Below are 8,709 nucleotides of genomic sequence, written 5' to 3'. Positions count from 1 at the left end.
AGAAATGTTGCTCGACACGTTTTTAATGTGACGTCCATTGTCGATCTAAAGCACAGGTTTGTTTTATGTTACAAGCAAAATTATATTTCAAGGGGGATTTTAATTGTCCATTCGATAAAGCGGACCAAAATTAGTGTAGTGCAATATTAGTTAACAGGGCAATAACACACGAAGAACAACCAGTACTTCAGCAGCGAGAGCACCGCCCTGTCCCACACTGTCGTTAGCCCTATGCAGCAGGGATGCTCTGGCGCTGTTGGACTACATCTACATTTACATGGATGCTCTGCAAATCACGTTTAAGTAGCTGGCAGAGGGTTCATCGAACCACCTTCACAATTCTCTACTATTCCGATCTCGTACAGCGCGCGGAAAAAACGAACTCCTATATCTTTCCGTGCGAGCTCTGATTTTCCTTACTTTATTATAGTGATCGTTTCTCCCTATGTACATCGGCGTCAACAAAATAATGTAGTATTCGGAGGAGAAAGTTGGTAACTGAAATTTCTTGACAAGATCCCGCCGTAACGAAAAGCCCCCTTCTTTTAATGATGCCCCCCCCCCAAATCCTATATAATTTTAGTGACACTCTCTCCCCTATTCCGCGGTAATACAAAATGTGCTGCACTTCTTTGAACTTTTTCGATGTACTCCGTCAATCAAGGACCCCTCATCACGCAGCAGTATCTTTAGTAGATCTGTTACATTTTCTAAATGTCCTACCAATAAAACGCAGTCTTTGGTTAGCTTTCTCCACAACATCTTCTGTGTGCTCTTTCCAATTTAAGTTGTTCGCAATTGTAATTCCTAGGTATTTAGTTGAATTAGCGCTCTTTAGATTTAACTGATTTATCGTGTAGCCGAAGTTTGAAGGATTCCTTTTAGCACTCATGTGGATGACCTCACACTTTTCGTTATTAACTGAAACTGTCAATTTTCGCACCATACAGATATATTTTCTAAATTGTTTAGGAATTTGTTTTGATCTTCTGATGACTTTACTAGTAGATAAACGGCAGTGTTGTGGAAACTATTATAAGCATTTCGCATTGGTCCGCTCTAAATTCCGAACCTCTGTAAAAGATGGCCATTCTCAGAGATTTTGTGTGCGTTTAAAATTGACATGTTTTCTTCATTGCTTCTAGTACATTGTTCTACCAGTTTTGTGTAACAAGGAGGACCAGCTCCGTCATTTCGTAATTTATTTGGTATAAATCTCTCAATTGATGCCGATACTATTTCTTTGAATTCAAGACACTTCTGGTATACACTTATGTTGTTAATTTGGAAGCAGTGGAGATTGTCACACAGGAAGGCGTCAAGCGAATTTTTGTCTGCCTTTTTTTTTTGAATAGGTATGTTTCTGGAGGATTTGGAGGTTACAATATTCAATCTCGCTACGACAACCCTTTGATCACTAATACCTGTATCCGTTTTGATGTTCATTACTAGCTCAAGATTATTTGTTGCTAAGAGGTCAAGTGAGTTTTCACATCCGGTTACTATTCGCTAGGGCTCATGAACTAACCGCTCGAAATACTTTTTAGAGAATGCGTTTAGCACAATTTCAGATGATGTTTTATGCCTATCTCCCCCATTAAATATGTATTTTCGCCAACATATTGAAGGTAAATTTAAGTCAACAACATCTATAATTGTATGAGCCGGATATGTGTTTGAAATCAAACTCAAGTTTACTTTGAACCTTTCAGCAACTATATCATCTGGGTTGGGAAGTCGGTAAAAGTATCGAATTATTATTTTATTCTGGTTGCGAAGAATGACCTCTGCCCATACTAACTCACAGGAATAATCCACTTCAATTTCGCGACAAGGTAAACTACTACTAATGGCCTCCCACACCGTGAAGCCTTGGAGTAGGACTTGTGTATCGTCGGCGAACGAACTCCTGAATAGGATGCTCATCAGATCTACGCCATTCACGTGTATGTCCATCACTCACACACAGACAGAATATACTCTCTGTGGTGTCACCGCCACACACCACACTTGCTAGGTGGTAGCTTTAAATCGGCCGCGGTCGATTAGTACATGTCGGACCCGCGTGTCGCCACTGTCAGTAATTGCAGACCGAGCGCCACCACACGGCAGGTCTTGAGAGACGTACTAGCACTCGCCCCAGTTGTACGACGACTTTGCTAGCGACTACACTGACGAAGCCTTTCTCTCATTAGCCGAGAGATAGTTAGAATAGCCTTCAGCTAAGTCCATGGCTACGACCTAGCAAGGCGCCTTTAACCATTTCTAGAGAGAGTCTCACTTGTATCATCCAGAATGCTGTATACAAATGATGGATTAAAGTTAAGTATTCCAGCAGCTACGTACTTTTCTTTATAGCATTCATTACGTATCCTGTTTCAGACCTAACGCCAGCCGGCGTGTGTAAACGCGTGCCTTTCGGTTACCCGTCACTGTGGACTGGCTGTCTTGTCATTCCACTACACTCTCATCACTGAAGACAACAGAGCGGCTTTCCATTCTCCAGAGGACTCTTTCATGGCGCCGGAGTAGCTGCGCTTGGCGATGCTGTTGTGTTAGTGGCGCCCTGGCCAGTGGCACGTGTGATCTTAATGTCGCTGCAGCGAGACTGTTCTCAATTATGCTTAGTGACACTTTAGAGGCAACATGTGCCAGGATTTCTTCCCTGCTTGACGTTTGGCTGGCCACAGCTGCTGGCACAATGCGAGGATCCTAAGGTTCGTCTGTACTATAGGAATGTCCAGAACGTGACCTACGAGTGCGGAAATTACCACAGTCCACTGCTGAAAGGAGTTACAACCACTGATACATTGCGCCTAACATACTCAGCAATTCGTCGATACGTCCATCCGGCTTTTCGCAGGCCCACAATGCGACCCCTTGAAATGGCTGGAGTTGTTCAACAACAGTTCGTTTTTGTCGGTGGGGAATGGCTGTACCGTAGCTCGAATGTTGCACACTGTGTTCACATCTAAACTTAGCGCAGTTACCGCCTGAGGAGTCAAAACAAACGGAGAACAGTTATGCTTCCAGAGTGTCATTTTATCGCCGATTACCCTGAGAAATGAGTCACTGACACTATAGCCTCTCAGTATGCACATATTATACCCTCGTGCCACTGTACACAGTTCTTGAAGTTGCTGCATTTTTTCTATTTCGCCTGGCTACAAGCCACATCAATCATCATTTCGTTTTCGATTTTCATCACATTCGCAATTACATCTTTCACTGCAGCACTTTCCTCCGCATCAACCTGTTTTCATTTGACTCCAAGTAATTCCAAACATGCAGTCCATATGTCCATCATTCGCGTTAATGGAACATATAAAATTCCATAAGTTAATTTAGGTTGGACGTCTGCTCAGTTTTCAAAACTCCTTCCTGGTCATTTTCGTTGCTCTCTTTACTCCTTTTCCACCCAATCGCTGACGTTAGCCTGCTCTAAATAAGAAGGACTTTCATTATTAATTTCTGTATTACTAATTTATTTGTTCATTCCAAATTTTAAGGCCTATTTTCGTTTTTGCGCTTTTATGTTCGTTATTGAGATTTATCTGCACTAAATGCAATCGCAAAGCGAAGATGATTCAGGAGTATTCCAATAACAGATTTTCCTTCGTCGATTTCCCAGTTTAAGGCCATGAAAGTTACGTCTGCGGAATATACTTTTGGAGGTATGAAATTTCCTTGCCTGACTCCTCTTTCAACACTGAATTTCTCACTATCCTGGTCAATTCTAATAGAAGCTGCAGAATTGATGTACATGTTCTTCTGTATACTGACATATTTTTCTCTTAAGGGCTGTTATTTTGGACTTTGTCCAAAGTACGTTGGAGAGTATCTAGTTGCACAGATTTTGAGTTTTGATTTTTTATATGTTCGTACATTACTTGGAGAGATTCTGCAGAATGTGTCGGATATATTAGCTTTTCGACTCCAAAATCACATAAAACCCATTCATTAAACACATAATTAGGCAGCCCCAAAACAGTTTTCCTAAAAGCTTGCAACTTCACCAGCTAACCCCTGGCGTATCGTTAGTTAACACACCGCTAGGGGTGACTTGGCATAACCTGATGTGTATAGAAATACTTAGGCAAAGCACAGCAGTTTTTGGGGAAAAACATTCTGTTTTATCAAAATTTGGGGTAACTTAATTTTCAAAGAATAAATTCTTCAAAAAATACATTCCGCATTAATAAACAACTTTTGAACAAAAATAAATTCTGCTTGAATGGAAAAACAATAGTCTCAACCTAAATATATGGACAAACTACGAATTCTTCAAAAAATGTTTTGCTTATTATTATAATTAACTGTAGTTATTCAAATAGAATTAGTTGAGTGTTCTAAATCAGGGACAGCCAAAAAATTGGCGCACATGCCGTGTCTTGTCATGAGTACCATAGCGCTCATCCTATCTGCACACTTCCCCCACTGCCACAGCACGCTGACTGAATGTGAGAATTGGAAAAGTGCGAAAGCGTCGCATTTAAGTGGCAATGCAGTCGCACTGCATATGACTTGGTTTTTCATTTCATATTTCCCCGCAACAAAGATCACAAAGAAAACTAATTTTTCAGTGTTCGACTACTTAATTATTTTTGTCACACTGAAGACATTAAATAACTTTTATCTGGTACAAATTCTGGGCATACGGACAGACAGGTTGTCACTTAGTCTTGGCTTCTTTAGTTTCGTAATCGAAAAACGATCTCTCATTACTTATTCTGATCGAAATATTGTTACACTTTTGTAAGCTTATGATGGAGAAGTGGGAGCTCTACCTGAGGATAATGCGAACTGGACAATTTTAATGGAAACGAGAACTACACTGCAAATCAATCGCTTTGCACCTGCAAAGGGGAACTTTCAACAGAAACGTCAAGCGGTCTCGAAAACAGCTCGAAAACAAGTATGAGATTGGCAGCGTACTCAAAACGTTTGGCAAACTATCCTTGTAATTGTTTCGAGGGAACAACGAATTCTTCAACTGTCACGTTTGCCATAAGGCCAATGAGCTCATGGAAATGGTCAGTGATTTTGTCAGAATTTGTCCATTTCAGAAAGCGATTTTATTTTTAAGATGCAACCCCATCAAATCACAAATTATTTCTTTCTCACTCTGCAGCGTCTTATTGTCGACAGTGAGCAGTCAAATCCACTTAAAATGAGAGGTCTGTGACACATTCCAGAGGTTCTAATTTTTGTTCCTTCATACATTTAAAAGTTGCAGATTTTAAATCGAAAAATGTTTCCAGGCATGTCCCTTGACTTAACAAAAGTACTTTGTAATATTATATACAGGATACAACACCTAAAACGTGTTCCGCAAATATTTTAGAAATGGAAAGTGCTGCCGGCCGGGGTGGCCGAGCGGTTCTAGGCGCTTCAGTCTGGAACCGCGCGACCGCTACGGTCACAGGTTCGAATGCTGCCTCGGGCATGGATGTGTGTGATGTCCTTAGGTTAGTTAGGTTTAAGTAGTTTTAAGTTTTAGGGGACTGATGACCAAAGAAGTTAAGTCCCATAGTGCTCAGAGACATTTGAACTACCTATTCAGTTAGTGTGTGACAGTCGAAGCAGCTGCAATCGCACGAGGAAGTGGAATGAGTCAGGCAAGTGTCCTATGCATACTCAACCGACTTAGGTTTCATCCATATCACATCTATGTCCATCAAGAAGTGCATGCAAACGATTATTAGAATCATATTAACTTTTGAAAAATGACCTTAAGACAGGATATACCAGATGTACCATGTATCTTGTTCTGTAATGAAGGAATGTTTGATAATCATGACCAGGTAAACCGCCGAAACGCGCATTATTTGTGTGTTGATGATCCCCGTTGGTTTCGCCAGTTCGAACGTCAGCGTCCATTGAGTGTAAACGTGTGGCGTGAGATAGTGAACCATCAGCTAATAGGCCGTTTTCCATAGACGGATGTGCAGAATTATCGCAGCCTCCTCGCCAATATACCATTTACCACGGGAGCTAGAAGACTTTCCTCTGCAGATTAAGAGAAATCAATTATGTCAACATGATGGCTGTCCATCCACAAAGCATGAAGTACCACAGGTCTTTATGTACTGTTTCAAAATCGTTGGATTGGACGCAGAGGACATATACCTAAGTCGGTCCATTTTTTCCAGATTTGATGCATGTAGACTTTTCTCTTTGGGAAAATCCGAAAGACGCTGTGTACAAGGACATAAAAACTACACCCGACGTATTACTGCAGTCTGCTCGGATATATCCGTTGAAATGCTAGCATGTGTGCAGCAGTCGTTCCATACCAGGCTGGAAGCGTGACAGTGACAAACTATGATGGTCAGTTGGTCTCATAACTGGTCAGAATCCACATAACTAGTGTATGCACTTGTGTTGCTCTGTAGTGTTTGCAACCACAGGTATTGTACAAGTGGAGGTGTGGGAACTTTTCAAAATACTATTATCTCGTAAATTACTTGCATTAGAGTCCTGCAACAAACACCACTGACATCCAGTTTACTCTATTTTTAGTTTGTTAATGCTTATAGACATTGATCTATTTAAAAAAGCGTATGTTTGCACAAAGAATATACTTTCTAAAAATTGTTACAATCTTTTGGTTGGCTAACAATACAAGCCCTTAACTACCAACCCATTCATGAGAATCGCACATCGCCGGCCGCGGTGGTCTAGCGTTTCTGGCGCTGCAGTCCGGAACCGCGGGACTGCTACGGTCGCAGGTTCGAATCCTGCCTCGGGCATGGGTGTGTGTGATGTCCTTAGGTTAGTTAGGTTTAAGTAGTTCTAAGTTCTAGGGGACTTATGACCTAAGATGTTGAGTCCCATAGTGCTCAGAGCCATTTGAACCATTTTTGAGAATCGCACATCAATAGCACTTTCCATTCTCGCACTATTTGCGGTACAAGTTTTAGATGATTTACCCTGTATATAATACTACAAAGCACGTCGGTTAAGTCAAGGGGCATAGAGGAGACGTGTTTCTCAGTAACGAAGATAAACAAGCGCCCGTCTCTCCTCAGGTACGCATTTCAGAGCCCATGTTTACTGCATATTATTTCTTATTTAGGTCCATACTACCACCTCTGAAAGTTGTCTACCCTACGGTCTTAGTAACAAAACTACCAGTGCATGTATTCCACTGACAGAGGTATCGGAACGGTTTTGCCTATATCTTTCGACTCGTTCGTTTCCGGTACAGGGACCCTTACCTCAAATTAATACATTTATCCTTCACCGTCACCTATAACTTTGACGCTCTGTAGGGTCGTTATATGATGTTCCCGGATATACTCAAAGTCTCCATATGCTTCGTCCAGTACCATTGAAAAGTACTGTAATTGACAGGGGAATAATGCTTGGACTTCAGAAATTGTAATATTCTTATTACCAATTTCTTCACGTGCTACATGCCTCCAAATTTAGCAAAAGATGCCTCTTAATGTACAGATCAACGAAGCCCTTCTAGCGATTGTCCTAATTTTGTGCTCTTTCGTTTTCAGCAAAATCTTTAACTTCTTTCTCTACGTTATTGTAATATCATTTTACTTCAAATTTGCAGTGCGCGTCGATTACGCGACATCATAATTCATAATGAGAAACCAAATCACTCTCATCTTTCTCGGCTGTGCTCGGTTCTTCAAGGAAGTAAACTGTGCAGCCGGTCATTTCATTTAGCACTGTGATGTGAGCGTGGAGTGGCGCAGCGGTTAGCACACTGGGCGCGCATTCGGGGGGACGACGGTTCAAGCCGACGTCCGATCATCCTGATTTAATTTCTCCGTGAATTTCCTAAATCGCTTCAGACAAGTGCTGCGGTGGTTCCTTTGAAAGGGCCCTGCTGACTTCCTGCCCCAGTCTTTCCTAATCATATGGGACTGATGACCTCGCTGTTTGGACCCCCCCCCCCCCCCCCCAGATCAACCAACCAACCATTGCGGTGTGGCATTGTTCCAAGCAGCCAACGGCCTTGCCTCAGTGATAACACTGGTTCCCGTCAGATCACCGAAGTTAAACGCTTTCGGGCTGGGTTATCACTTGGATGGGTGACCATCCGGTCAGCCGAGCGCTGTTGGCAAGTGGGGTGCACTCATCCCTTGTGAGGCAAACTGAGGAGCTGCTTGATTGGGAAGTAGCGGCTCCGGTCTCGTAAACTGACATACGGCTGGGAGAGCGGTGTGCTGACCAACGTGCCCCACCATATCCGTGTCTAGTGACACCTGTGGGCTGAAGATGACACGGCGGCCGGTCGTTACCGTTAGGCTTTCATGGCCTGTTTGGACGGAGTTTAGTTCGTTTTTATTGTTCCAGGCTTATCCGTTGACTTAACCAACGAACTTTGCAAGAAGCACTTTAAACTAAATTCGGAAGCTTGGAGGAAATGTATAAATTGGCGGTACAGACATTAAAAATTCTGAAGTCGCATGCATTATTTAAATGTCAGTTGCAACAGTTTTCGACGTAATTCAACGAAGGATATGGAGACTCTACATGTATATAATACTGCAAAGTACACTTCTTAAGTCAAGGTGCATGCCTGGAATGATGCCACACAGCAATGCTAAATGAACTGTTGCTCTGTATCGAGCACTTTCGAGAAGGACCGAGCATAGCCGAGGAAAAATTTACTCACCAGCTAGAAAAAATACGAAACGGAGGTCCTCGATTTGAGACACATCCAAGCACACTGAGGCTACGGTG

The 8,709-nt window shown here is 42.2% G+C and overlaps 1 pseudogene; it reads left to right on the top strand.

Moving 5' to 3' along the window:
- The first annotated feature begins 7,968 nt into the window (after nucleotides 1-7,968).
- On the top strand, nucleotides 7,969-8,086 carry LOC126102498 (5S ribosomal RNA; annotated as a pseudogene).
- Nucleotides 8,087-8,709: the final 623 nt, after the last annotated feature.

This window comes from Schistocerca cancellata, chromosome 9 (genome assembly GCF_023864275.1).
Source record: "Schistocerca cancellata isolate TAMUIC-IGC-003103 chromosome 9, iqSchCanc2.1, whole genome shotgun sequence".
Taxonomy (NCBI): Eukaryota; Metazoa; Arthropoda; class Insecta; order Orthoptera; family Acrididae; genus Schistocerca; species Schistocerca cancellata.
Note: the sequence above shows the minus strand (reverse complement) of the source record. Positions and strands in the feature narration are given on the sequence as shown.